Source organism: Monodelphis domestica, chromosome 7, assembly GCF_027887165.1.
Source record: "Monodelphis domestica isolate mMonDom1 chromosome 7, mMonDom1.pri, whole genome shotgun sequence".
Taxonomy (NCBI): Eukaryota; Metazoa; Chordata; class Mammalia; order Didelphimorphia; family Didelphidae; genus Monodelphis; species Monodelphis domestica.
In genome coordinates, this window is record NC_077233.1 from 153,984,473 (window position 1) to 153,999,549 (window position 15,077).

Genomic DNA, 15,077 nt, shown 5'->3' on the forward strand with positions numbered 1-15,077 from the left:
GTATCTTTCCAATAAGGGGTTGATATTTCTTCAATTGTTTTTTGTGGTTTAAACTGTGATTTTTCTTCTCATGACATAAAAAAGAATGATAGGAGGAAATCAATGAGAAAACAAAAATGATTAATTCTTCACTAAGTGCAATGTAATTGAATTCAATTTCCCTGGAATTATAATATATGCTGATACTAAATAATTAGGCATATAACATGAAGTTGAATTTTATAATCCTGAAATAAAAGAAATTTTACATCCTACCCTAACATTTCCCTATCTAGGATATAGATATACTTGATGACAGGAAGAACAAGAGCAGAGACTGACCTGCTTTTCACCAAGTTATTTGCACACCATAAGTACTTAGTAAATGTATTTCCATTTCATTCCTTTATTTCCTTCATTTTCAATCAGAATAGGGAATATTTGGGAAATATATTTTGCAATTGAAATTAATTTCATTTATTATGGACATATCCATGGTAATCTCCAGCATTATTTTCCATTCAGTATTGAATAGGGAATTTGGGAAGATTTTACTTATGTGCAAATGCATAGTATACTTTAGAATTTATTTCCTTCCATAATGAATTGGGAGTACAGAAAGGTTATGCTGAAATTCAACAAGCTTCAGGACCAGTGGTTAATAATTTGTCTTCACACCAGGGTCCAACCATCAATACACCATGCAAAAGCTTATCTTTAACTTTGATAATTCTGAGATGGCACAAAATATTATGGGGTTTTTTTAGAAAGGAATTGAGTGTGTTTTCCATAATCTCTAAAACAAGTTCCTTCAGTTTCTCTTTCCTTTGATCCCTTTCTCCTTACCAGAGGGTTAACAGTCATATTGTGTTTATATGTACATGTGTAAAGATAATTTTAGGGTTGTGACTTAAAATCTAAATTAATTGGTTGCCAAGGAAAAACCCCAAATAAAATACCCAAATCAGTATGGAAATTTATGGCAATTTTAATTAATATAGAGGGAAGGGTTTAAGGAAAAAGAGGCAAGAGCTGGCCTGTGCCAGGAGGAGTTCAAGATCTTCGTCGCTGGGTCTCTGAAGGAGATTAGAGGCTTCTAAGAGGATAAAGTTTGGAAAGTAAAGGAGGAAAAACTCAGCCAGAAACTCACCACCGAACCGGACAATAGCTCGTAGCCACACCAAGATGCTGAAAGGCCCAGCACGCTACCACCAGCCAACTCTCCACCACCAAAGGTACCGGAGAAAGGAAGTGAGCCAAATACATTAGACCTTTTACTCTTGTGTCCCCTCCTCTAAATGCCCCCATTCTTTAGTTCTCATCTTCTTTGATTAGATTATATCTTTAGAGTTAACACTTCTTTGTTAAGTTCACCTTTTGTTAGTTACTTGACCTTTTTGTGATTAATTTACCTTAACTTAAAGTTCTAGCTTCACTATAAAGTTAGAACTAAGTACCTTCATTGTTCAATCAGGAGATTACAACTTTATCTTCACCATAAAGTAAGATCTAATGTAGGGTGGAATAATTTAAAGTTCACACATGTATGTATGTATATTTTATGTATATAAATGTATATATATATATATATATATATATCACTTTGAAAGCTAAAGTATACACAAAAGTTAGCTATTATTATTACTCTCAATGGCACTTATATTGGTACATACTCTTAAGTAGTTTTTTTTCTCTCCACTTTTCTTTTTAATTTAAAACATTTAGGTTCTAAGACTCCAGTACATACTTTTTTAGTCAATTTAGAATATTATTTCTTGGTTACAAGAATCATATTCTTTCCCTCCCTCCCCTTCCCCTCCCCCCCTGTAGCCAACATGCAATTCCACTGGGTATGTGACTTTGATCAGAACCTATTTCCATGTTGTTTATATTTGCAGTAGGATGTTCATTTAGAGTCTATATGCCCAATCTTATCACCTGGACCCATTTTATTAAGCAGTTGTTTTTCTTCTGTGTTTCTACTCTCACAGTTTTTCCTCTGAATGAGGATAATGTTCTTTCTCGTAGATCCCTCCAAATTGTTCAGGATCACTGCATTGCCACTAATGGAGAAATCCATTACATTCAATTGTACCAGAGTGTACCAGTCTCTGTGTACAAAGTTCTCCTGGTTCTGTTCCTTTCACTCTGCATCAATTCCTGGAGGTCATTCCAGTTCACGTGGAATTCCTCCAGTTTATTATTCCTTTGAGCACAATAGTATTCCATCACCAACATATACCACAATTTGTCTAGCCATTCCCCAATTGAAGGGCATCCCCTCATTTTCCAAGTTTTGCCAACACAAAGAGCACAGCTATGAATATTCTTGTATAAGAATATTATTCTTTTCCTTATTATCTCTTTGGGGTACAAACCCAGCAATGCTACGGCTGGACCAAAGGGCAGACAGTCATTTAGTGCCCTTCGGGCATAGTTCCAAATTGCCTTCCAGAATGGTTGGATCAATTCACAACTCCACCAGCAATGCATTAATGTCTCTACTTTGCCACATCCCCATCAACATTCATTACTTTCCATTGCTGTCATGTTAGCCAATCTGCTAGGTGTGAAGTAATACTTCAGAGTTGTTTTGATTTGCATCTCTCTGATTTAGAACACTTTTTCATGTGGTTATTAATAGTTTTGATTTCTTTAACTGAAAATTGCCTATTCATGTCCCTTGCCCATTTATCAATTGGAGAATGGCTTGATTTTTTTGTACAACTGGTTTAGCTCTTTATAAATTTGAGTAATTAGACCTTTGTCAGAGATTTTCGTTGTGAAGATTGCTTCCCAATTTGTTGCGTCCCTTCTAATTTTGGTTGCATTGGTTTTGTTTGTACAAAAAAACTTTTTAATTTGATGTAATAAAAATTATTTACTTTGTGATTTTTTTTCTAGCTCTTGCTTTTTTTTTAAACCTTATACTATTCTGTGTTCACCTAATTTACTTATAGTTTCCTTCTTTATATTCAAATCATTCACCCATTCTGAGTTTATCTTGGTGTAGGGTGTGAGATGTTGATCACAACCTAATCTCTCCCATACTGTCTTCCAATTTTCCCAGTAGTTTTTATCAAATAGTGGATTTTGATTCCAAAAGCTGGGATCTTTGTTCTAAGGCCCTACAATAAACACCAGCCAAAAGCTTGAGTACTATAATGAATCTTTTCCTACAGTTACCACACTCCAATGAATTTGTTGGAACAGAAGCCAAGCAGCATTGCTAGGCATTTTAAAGTAACATAAGAAAAACAGAACTTGTAAATTGAGGAAAACCCCAAAACTAGTCTGCTTTAAGTCCTCACACCTAGATATGAATATGTTTTGCTGTTCACTTCCCAAGCAATTATGATTGATAGTGAAAGCTGACCAAAAGCACAATGATCCTCTCAGCAGATCAAGGGTTACTAACCTACAAATGACTTAATTCACATTAATCATATCTATCACAGAGTGGTGTAGAAATTTAGTAAATGATCACAGAGTTCTTTGTTGTAGTAACATCACAAGAGTGTTGTTTAGGTGATTTGATAATATCCAATCAAATTGTAGAACGTCACATATGTGGAAGATTGATTGTGTGTCAAAGAAGCATGTACCAAAAAACCTATATAATAAATGAAACACAATACTATGGCAGAGTACTGTGTGTGATGCCTGCATACATATGTTGAATGCACAGTGTGTCTCATCTCCTTATTCCGACCATGACTAGGCAGATCTGGGCAGAGAGACCTTGGATCCTCAGAGGGGCCACTGGATGGGCCCCAATTATGCAAAGCTTGACTTTGAAAAAATCTTGACTTTGTACAATTCATTCAGATCCTCAGAGGGGCCACTGGATGGACCCCAATAGATGGTAAGATGCAAAGCTTGATTTCGTACAATTCATTCAGCAATTATTCATGTATTGTTTCATTACAGATTTTTTGTGTTGTGCTTAAAATATTTTCAGGGAACTTAAATGCATGTAAGTTTATGATTGTTATGTTAAAATGAAATGTATCTGTTAAAAAAATATCCTCATTTGTCAGATGGGGAAATGACAACTTATTGATAATCTGCTAGTAGAAGGATTCCATGTATTTCCTAATATCATGTCTAACACACTTTGCACCATCCTGTTCTCACTCTAAAGAACTCAACAAGTCATGTAATTCACTCCCTTTATTTCATGCCACAGGTTTGTCATACCTGAACTTGATTATCGTCAGTGAAAGAGATACCAAGCCTTTCAAAAACTTCCTGAATAACTGTATTTTTTTCCACTTGTCAGATCGTTGCCAGGTCAACAACCATAAGAAACCAGAGGTTCCTTGGCTAGAAAAAGCCATCTCCCTTTTATTTCCTTGTAGTAATCACTAAATCAACAAACATCAAGATTTCTACCCTTATCAGAGCACCGTGATAGTCCTAGAGGAGGGGAGAAGATAGAGAGTCTAGATAAAACATGATCCCTACTCTTAAGACATTTATTGTCTAGAATAAGATAATTAAAAGAATACTATGCAAAGCATAGCAAGAGCACTGAATAAGCAGAGGCAAGTGCCTCATTAGAGATGGCAACCTGCTTTTTGGCTGGATCCTCTCAGTCATGGTGTACTTTTTCCTTGTCTGTGAGACTGATGTGTCTGATCCTTTATCTTATTCCACCCACAGCTCTGATTAACCACTTGATCTTCAGATCTGATTTGATATTCAGAACATCCTTTTCTTTTCTGCTTCAATATCCAGATCCCTTGCATTAACTAAGAGCTATATCAGTATCACAATTTCCTCCCTGTTCCTGATTATCTGTCAACCATCACAGACAAATGCAAAGGCCATCTCAATATCTGACCCAAGTCTCTGGCATCATCCATTAATCTTTGACCACCACCCCATCACCATTACAAATAAACCTCATTGCTGTTTCTTCAACACCTATTCATTTGTTTTATAAAACAACACTGTGTGCTTAGTAAGGTGTTTGGCACATAATAAATGCATGTTGACTTTTATGTATGTCTTAAAATATGTACAATAAGATTCTGGTGTTATCTAAATTATAGAATAGAGAACATTATACACAGAGTCAGATACACTGTGGCACAATTGAATGTAATGGACTTCTCTACTAGCAGCAATGCAATGATCCAGGACAATTCTGAGGAACTTATGATAAAGAACACTATCCACATCCAGAAAAAGAACTGTGAGAGCAGAAACACAGAAGAAAAACAACTCCTTGATCACATGGATCGATGGGGATATATGATTGGGGATGTAGACTCTAAATGATCACTCTAATGCAAATATTAATAATAGGGAAATAGGTCTTGATCAATGACACATGTAAAACCCAGTGGAACTGTACGTTGGCTATGGGAGGGGGTGGGGAGGAGGAGAGGGAAAGAACATAAATCATGTAACCATGGAAAAATTATCTTCATTAATCAATTAAATAAAATTTAAAAAATAATAAATTATAAAATATTCAAAAATGAATATACCTCTTTTAATTTCCAGTAATGTATGTAAACAACTAGTGGATAACCAAGGGTTGCCAAGTAGGACTAAGTCTCTGACTTTTCAAATTAGTAAATAAGGATTATTTGCTTTTACAATTAAATGAATACCATTAAACTGGTAGGAAAACACACTCTGTTAAATATGTTAATTATTTCTTTCCTCACCACCTCCACCCCCCCAGGTCACACAGAAAAAGATTCATTCTTTCATAGGCTACAAATAAATTTGTTTACTGTTTTGGAATTTATGTTAAGAAATTTTCTTTCTTTCATGCTCTTAACCCGTATATCAGAGTAAGCCTTAAGCAAATTTAGCTACACTAACATAATCCTAATTGGATCTTTGGGACATCATCCCAGAAGCATAAAAAGTTTCTAAACTTTCTACAATTCAATCTTGAAGCTATAAATTACTTCAGGGACCAAAAATAGTCCCAAAAAGGAATGAAAGATTTAAATTGGCTCTTGGACTCGGTGATCAATCCTTTGATGATTGCATCTGAAATACTCAATGAAATTTGTCATTGAGAAAAACTTCACCTGACGTCTTAATAATTACATAAGACAATTCCTTATCTGAGTATTTGTAGATTCAATATTATTTCTTCCAAGTAGCAGATTAGCAAACATTAAACTCTCTCAAATTGTCACTGATCAAGGTAAGTGGGAATTAAAAAAAAATAGGAATTAGAACTTCTAAGTGTTGCAGTCATATTTCTAGCATTCAATTCAGTCACTTATTGGCACAAATAACCCATGAAAAACACAAACAAGAAAAATCCAGTGAAATAGTAAATCATGTTTGAAAGTCTGGTGGATGTGCCCAACCATCCAGAAAGTGACCTAAAGGCTGACTCTTGATTAACCGTACAAAGAGAGAAATATGTAATTCTTTGGTCTATCATCAAAAACAGGTTCCTTCTTTTTCTTATCTATGATAACTATCTAAAGTCTTGGGTATGATGTTTAAAATGCTTTGTAAATCTATTAGAATGTACTGCACCACCAATTATAGGTTCAGGTGATAGATAAGAGCTTAGGATGCTACATTAATGATATTATCATTACTATTGTTCTTGTTATTATATTACCCCTATAAAACTGTTCTTGGAGGACCAGTTCCATGTGGTCTCAGGCAGTGATGCAAACATAGTGAATCAAGAAAATTATACCAGTCTTGGGTGCTCTAAACTGTTTTATCTCCATCAGTATATATAACTCATTTTCTTTTTCTATGTTTTAAGGATTTATGTTTTCATTAGTATGTATGTGATCTCCACCAGTGCAAATTTAAAAATGTCTGCAACTTAGTAGAGTTTTTGGAATTGCTGATTAAATTCATCACTTTGCATTCATTCTGGGGTTCAGTTCTCCATCACCCTAATACTTACTTAAGTTTTCAAACAACAGTTTGTGACCCCACCTATGCAAGGAGCTTCTTGAGATGCTAAAGTTGTCCATACCTTGCCTTTAGTCTGCATAGACTTAGAGAATAAGGCATCATAGATAATAAGAAAATTATTTCTTTCTAAAAGACTAATTACATGATAACATGCAAAAAAAATTAAAGAATGATCCATATGGTTTCCTGTGCTCATCTATCTCTATTCCAAATCCTTCTCCACACAGCCACAAAAGTGATTTTCCTAAAGTGTGGATCTAACTATATTACTGCCTTGCTTAGTAAATTCCAGTGATTCCCTATTACCTCTGAGATGAAATATAAAATCCTCTATTTGGCATTTAAGGGCAGCTGGACCTGGAGTTAGGAAGATCTGAGTTCAAATATGGTTTCAGATACTTATTGGCTACTTGATACTGGTCAAAGCATTTAATTTGTTTGCCTCCATTTCCTCATATGTAAAATGAGCTGGATGAGGAAATGGCAAACCACTCCAGTCTTTTTGCCAACAAAACTCCAAATAGGGTCAGGAAGAATGGGACACAACTGAAAACAACTCAATAACAACAACATTTAGTACTTAAAGTTTCTCACAACTTATTCCCATCATACTTTCCTATTGTCATTACATATCACTATCCTCCTCATACTGTGTTGCCCAGACAAACTGGCCTCATTGTTCCTCACCAAGGACATTCTATATATTATTGCCATACTTTTGTACTTATTCCCCTTCTTGCGTGTTGTCATATCATGTCTTTCTTCATCTCTGACTCTAGTAATCCTTGGTTCCCTTTAAGACTCACTTCAAGTGTCCCCTTCTGCATGAGACCTTTTCTGCCCCATAGCCCTAGTTATTAGTGCCTTCCTGCCCATGAGTTATCCTTTTGTTTTGTTTATGCCAATATATGTCTAGCTTGTCTCTAACCATGAGAACTTAAGTTCCTTGAGGAAAGGAACTGTTTTACTTTTGTATTTCTATGCCATGTGACTAATATAGTGCCTGGAATGTATTAAGGGCTTCCCAAATGCATGCTGATTTCTTGATATGGAATTCTTAGCTATGCTTACGATATTAGTGAATCTACCAAAGCGATGTGAAACACACTGCCCAGAATAGCTGCTGGGCCAGATTAAAATGTATTTATGAAATATTTAACAAAATAAATACAAATACAATAAACACTGACATTGCATTTTAAAATTAAGTCACCATGCAGCCCCTAAGGGTCCTTGGACATAAATTACTAACCAATGTTTCTATTTGAACTTGACAGCACTGCTTTAATGCACAACTGGTTTATTTTTACAGGAATATCGATCATTACAAGAATAATTTTGTCTAATTAAGCGAGATGTCACAGACAAAATAATTTTAGCTAGTTAGGTGTGTGATCCTTCTTATTGGGGAAACTGAAACTGGTGCTGATGAATCCTCTGCACTAGCTTCAGTTTTCTCCTGTAAGAAGGATCATCAGCACCAGCCACAGTTTCCTGGGTAAAAAGGATCACAGAATTCAGGAACTCTGAGTTGCAGTAGTCTATAACCACTCAAGTGACCACAATAATTCTGGCACCAATATGGAGGAAGGGGCCACCTAAGAAGGCTACCTAAGCAGAAATGAGCTGGTCCAGGCCAAAATGGAGAATGCTGAAACTTTTATGCCAATCAGCAGTGTGTATGTTGAGTGGCTGCTGTACTTCCAGCCTGGATGACATAAGGAGACAGTCTCAAAAAAAAAATGTTAAAGAGAAAAGTTTTCATCTAAAATATTTCAAATGAGTTTTCTCATGATTATATTACACTAAAATAAGTGACTGTCAAACTATTTTTTTTTAATTTGTGGGGATAGTTGTTTGTTTCTTATTTTTTTGTTTTTTTAGTTACAATATACTTTGATCACATGTGAAAAATGGGTTTACCTGTTGGGTACGTCTCCACGGTGCTAGAGTTGTGCTCTGAAGGATAATAGTGTCTTCAAAAATGATATTAAGAAAGAAATTGGAAGCAAAAATAAATACTCCTTACAATACTAATAAGAAAAACTATTTCTGAGAATTTTTAATGCCATATTGATTTATTCCTCTACTTATAGCCTTATATAGTCCTACCAACCTGGAAAGGCTAAATTTTAGAACTATAGAGATGCACTTATTGATAGACCACCCTAGCTAAGGAAAAATAAAGGTTCAATACCAGAAAGTTTGTCACCTAGTGATATATGATATATATATGCCATATATGGTGTATGTTAAATAGATAGACAGATTATCTGTTTGGCCCTTGCTACTTGCAAAGAGCATCTATTAAGGCATAGAAGGGTTATAATATATTCCTAGGGAGGGAATATCCACAATGATAAAAATCATGGATAAAATAATGGATAAATATTCCATATTTATTAAGTGACAGCCTTGTAACTATATTTTGCTCAATATAATCAAGATGAAACTCTTTAAAATTCCCATCTAGATTAATATCTATGGAGTGCTTTTAATTTCCCAAAGAACTTACATACTCATTGCCCCACTTACTCTTTATAATAGTCCCTCCAGTTAGTTAAGGCATAAATTATTATCCCTACATTTCAACTACTGACACAGTTCTTTATGGACATAACCTAAGCAATAAAGAAGTTTTATATCTTCCTAGTACAAGTATCTAAGACATGATGGATAATATTCTACAATTTATCTCATCTCATTGCCCACTTCTTCAGAATCACAAAAGCACAGTATCTCCAAAAGGAAACAAGAAATCACCTATAAAGATTATAGAATTTATGACCCAGATCTTTCATCCCTAAATCCTCCAAAATTCTCTCTATCCAACCCCCCCAGATAATTCATAGCATGTCTACCATATTAAAATGTTTTCAGGGAAACATATAACACAGGGACAAAGACAAACAGAGAAAGCCATTTAGGAACAATATATCTAGGGATAACAACTAAAGCATTAAGAAATTAATAAGCACTGAAGACAAGAAACAAGTACCTAGGAAATTGTAATATTTTAACTGTTGATTAAAGGCAACATATTCAAAGAAGGGAGCATACATATAAAGTGAACAATTTGCCAATGGGATAATTCCAAGAACTGGTTTCAGATTTATGAGCTATAGTTTCAAATTCAGGATTGATGGGCTCTTGGTCAGGAATGGACCAACTTAACAATGTCTTATAAAAATTATTTGCTTGGAGATTTGCAAATTTAATAAAAAATTTTAAGGTAAAATGAATAGGCAAGGAGAAAATTGTCTGTGTAGATCTAGCAAACTAAAGATTAAATATAAGTTTAGGAGAAGGAATTATGATAAAAAAAAAACACAGAAATCCATTATAGAAAAAACTGGGTAAATAATATAATAAGGAAACCCATATCTATATGTATATGAAATAATGTAACAAGATTAATGAATTAGACATCCTAATAGAAGAAAATAAATTCAAACCTTTGAGGGCTTTTGTAACTTGGTAAGTTGGGACCCATAGATAAAGGATAAAGGAAAAGAATAAGATAGATAAAGAAGGGAGAAACACAAAGTAGCATTACAGATTTTTTAGCAGTACGTTTTAAGAGGGCCTATTCAAATGAGAAAATTCAGGAACCAGGGCAAGATGGAATGTGATAGTAAGGATTTGAATGAATATCAATCAATAGAATAAAAACCACAAGTGACATTGTTACTATAATATATTGCAGAATAACTGATTAGACAGAGGAAAGACATGAATTCCAGAAATAGTTCACAAGGCTGATATAGAGACATAATATAGTAGTGCTGGAGAAATTCTGTTATCTAGCATCTTTTGGAGCTCTCTTGCCTAAAACAAAGAAACTCATAGAGTTATGGCTTTCTTCAATGACAATTTCCTAGTTCTAAAAGCAAAGGAAATAGCATAGAGACTGGTATTTTAGTTCTGATTCTCATTGTGACCCCATTTGAGGTTTTCTTAGCAAAGATACTGGAGTGGTTTCCCATTTCCTTCTCCAAATCATTTTACAGATGATGAATTAAGGCAATCTGAGCCAAGGGACTTGCCCAGAGACACAAACCTAGTAAATGTCTGATGCCAGATTTGAAGATGGTAAAGTATTGGCATCTACCCACTGTAGCACCCAGCCACTCACCCAACATTTTGGGAAGACTCAATTATTAGGGTTCAGAGAAAGTATACATAAGAACCCATGGTCTAAAATTCTACTTGAGAAGTCCATGCAAAAAGGAAAGGAAGCTTTAAAGAATCATATTCTGTAGATGAAAAGACTCAATTCTGATAAGGAAAAAAGAACAAGAAATGGAATCTGTCAAAGAGATAGGTTTCAAGTCCAGGTTAGGGAAAAGTCCAAATAATTAGAACTATTTAGAATCAGAGATTTCTTGAAAGCTAATGGGTTTCCCTCCACTGGAAGTCTTCAAGGAAAGGCTGTAAAATATAACTTATCGAGTATTCTGTGAAGTGGAAGCTTGAGTTATACCAGATTCCTGTCCCAACTTCTTCTACTCTTTGGATCTTGCCACCTTAGATGCCCTCTCACCATAGAACTTTCCTGTGCCACTGATGAGTTTCTCTCAGAACCTTATTTACATAAGGACCTCAAGCCAACGATTCTTTTCCCGTTCTATTTCTGAATTTTCAGACTGTATAGTGAAGCTGGTCTCTAAAAGACTGGATCACCATGTCCAAAGTGAATGTGATCCTTCCTCCCCTGATTTTTAACATCCTTTTATATGCAGTCATCCTCCATTACACTATAAGCTTCTTGAGGACAGAGACTATTTTTTTAAATACTTACCTTCTGTCTTAGAATTAATACTCTGTATTGGTTCCAAGGCAGAAGAGTGGTAAGGTCTCAGTAATGGGGGTTAGGTGATTTGCCCAGAGTCACACAATTAGGACATGTCTGAGGTCAGATATGAACTCTGGAGATCAATCTCTATGCCTGATTCTTAATTCACTAAGCCACCTAGCTTTCTTTGAACTTGTATTTATAGTCTCACTCCTAAGAAAAGTGTAACTGCTTGGCTCTTGTAAGTGCTTAAAAATGCTTATTGTTGATAACCAAATAACCTCTGGAGTTCCTTCCAACTCTGAGATTCTATGATTCTTAAATTAAAGGTAAAAATACTGTTGCTAATAACTTACCTTAGTAGTCTTTGTCTCTCTGCAGTATGTGTCATTGAGGAAATTTTATGGCTTAGACATGCTATGAATTATTTGAGATCTTGGATAGAAGGGACACCAGAGGATTTGGAGATAAAGGGTCTGTGTCACAAGTTGATGACCATGCACAGTCTTTGGCAACAGTATCAGATTCACTCCTTTTCTCTCAAGCATCCCAGTGTCAAGAGATCATAGGACTCTTGTCTAGATGTGGCTCTCTGAAAGATTCAGTCTAATAATTTCAATAGCTGTCATCAGAATAAACATGGGCAGACATCAGCAGTCCCTTTGCAAGCAACACAATGAGACAGAGAAGAAAGACATGTAAACATGCTTAGGATCCACAATCAAAGGAGACTTCACAGCAAGAAAGAAAAATGGAGGTAAGACTTTTTTATAATTTTCTTTGGTTCAGACATGATAATTATTCCAGGTTATTTCTTCTGAAAGCAGACCAGTATTTATTCTTTACCCAGAATAATTTTCCCATTTTCATTGCAGTTAATCTACCCAATCTATTCCCATCACACACAAGCATATATGCTTGGGAGTAGGAAAGAAGGAAATGACTCTTCACTATAGACTACTTTATTGTACAGTTGATAAAAGAGAAGACCTCTCTTTCTGAATATCATATTTGGAGTCACAGAATTTGCCAATATAGCTACATCTATTAACTAACTTGTTCAATATTACTTGGTGAATCAAGAATAGTTATGTCCTTGAGACCTAGTTACATGTAAGTTAATCAGCATTTATCAGTCAGTTAACAACATTCAATGAGTTCCTGTGGTATAAAGAGCTTATATCTAGCCACTAGGAGGAAAATATACAAACAAAATAAGCAGTCGATGTCACCCTTGCCATCAAGGTGCTAATAATCATCTGAGATTATACAGTACAAATTCCAAAGACAACACCACCATAATATATATAACATATTTCTAAATATCTGTCATCTAATTTGATTTGAAGAAAATGACAAGGGACTTTTAGAGTGATTGAACATAGGTGTAGTTAGACTGAGTCAGAGATAGGAAAGACAGGATAGAGGAATTGGTGAAGGACTTTAAAGTATATAATTAGAAGTTGAGATATGATTCACATTAACTGAAGCTATTAAACTGAAGGAACAGAATCATTAATTAATACAAAGTGAACAGGCTTTGCCCTAGGATACTAGCATATGTAGGCCTAGGAAGAGAGATTGCACATCTTCAGTCCAATTTAGCTGTCTCCTAATTTTCTTACCTAGTCCTGAACCACTATCCCTCCCAAGAGATCTGTCTCCTGAATGCACCTATCAAGGATTATTTTGTACTGGCATGCTAGAATGACTCTACCCTAATAGCAAGGATAGTTTTTATTGGGCCACTAGGATTAAGAACCAATGCAACATGGTTTATGCATAATCAACAGCATTGTACACATATACTAACCTCCTCAGTAACAGAGTCTCTGTCTCACCCTTTCCACCAAATAATTTTGCCCCAGAATTTCTAGTCATTGCTCTGACAGCAGGAAAAATCATGATAAAATCAATATTAGAATAAAATACTTTTGTGGCTACAAGACTGTTTTGGAATGGACAAAATTGAGACTGACTGGAAGACTGTTGTATCAGGATAGGCATTAAGTGATTAGAGCCTGAGTTGGATGAAAAATTGAAAAAAAAAATGTGGCTTGAAAGAATGAGAAGGTTATAAGGTTTGAAGCAGTGAATGTCTAGTGGGGGGAAAGAAAAACATGCTTACCAACTTGACTTTGGACATTCCTAATTTTAGATATTAGGAGCATGTCTGAGAAATATGGTACTTAAGGGAATGCCAGGGTCAGGTTTGGATAAGTAGACTTTTGGAGTCATTAATAACAAGGAATAGTTTAACACTTCAGAAATAATAAGGTTCCCAAAGGATCAAAGATAGAGAGAAGAGAGGAGAGATACCTGCCTTAGTAAAGGTTATTAGATGAAAAAGAGTCAGAGAGAAACAAAAGTGTATAGTGTCACAGGAATCTCTTGCACCTGACACTGTTGACCACTGTCTTCTTGATACTCTTTTCCCTTTGATTCTAACTCTGCTCTCTCCCAATTCCTGACAACCTCTCCATTCCCATGATTGATTGGTTAATTTTCTTCTTTCTAATATAATTTCCCCTAAGGTCTTGTCCTATGATTTATCTTCTCTCCATATATTCTTATCAACTCCCATAAGTTCAATTATCACCTCTATACAGATAAATTCTAAATCTATATAACTAACCCTGATCTCCCCTTAAGTTCCAAACATGTGATTCCAAGTGCCTTTTGAACACCTGGATATTCTTCTAGTGCTTCAAAATCAAATGTCCTATATTGGACTCTTCATCTTTCAAAAAAAATGTCCATCTTCCCATCTTCTCTATTTATAAGGATTCATGACACTATCCTCTCTTCTCTCTAGGCTCAGAACCTCAGAAATCTCCACAACTCTTCCATATCACTCATGTATACAATCAGTCACCAAATCCAGTCAATTCTCCCTCCATAACACCTCAAAACTGATCCTTCTTCCTCACTTACCTTACCACCACTCTATTTTAACAGCCTCCTCATTTGTCCTTCTGTACCCAGCATTTTCCATCTCTAATGTATTTGTCATATATCCCCTATTAGCCTTTTGTGGAAAAGAATTAGGTCATGAATTCCATGTCTAGAATTCATTTACTCATCATTTCTGCCTGATCAAATATCTTCCTACAAAGCTTCCCTCAAGTGCCACCATCCTACCCTTTTCCTCACATTGCTAGTGGCATCCCACCTCCCCCAAAAATCTCTGAATTCACTATATATATATGCAGATGTATGTAGATGTGTAAAAAATCTACTTTATCTAGGATTATGCTGTTTCCTTCCAGTAGGATATATGCTCATTGATGGCAAGTAATGTTTCATCTTTGCTTTTGTATATCTAGTACCTAGCATAGTTCATGGAATAAAGTAAGTGCTTAATTAGTCCTAGTTGAATGAATGA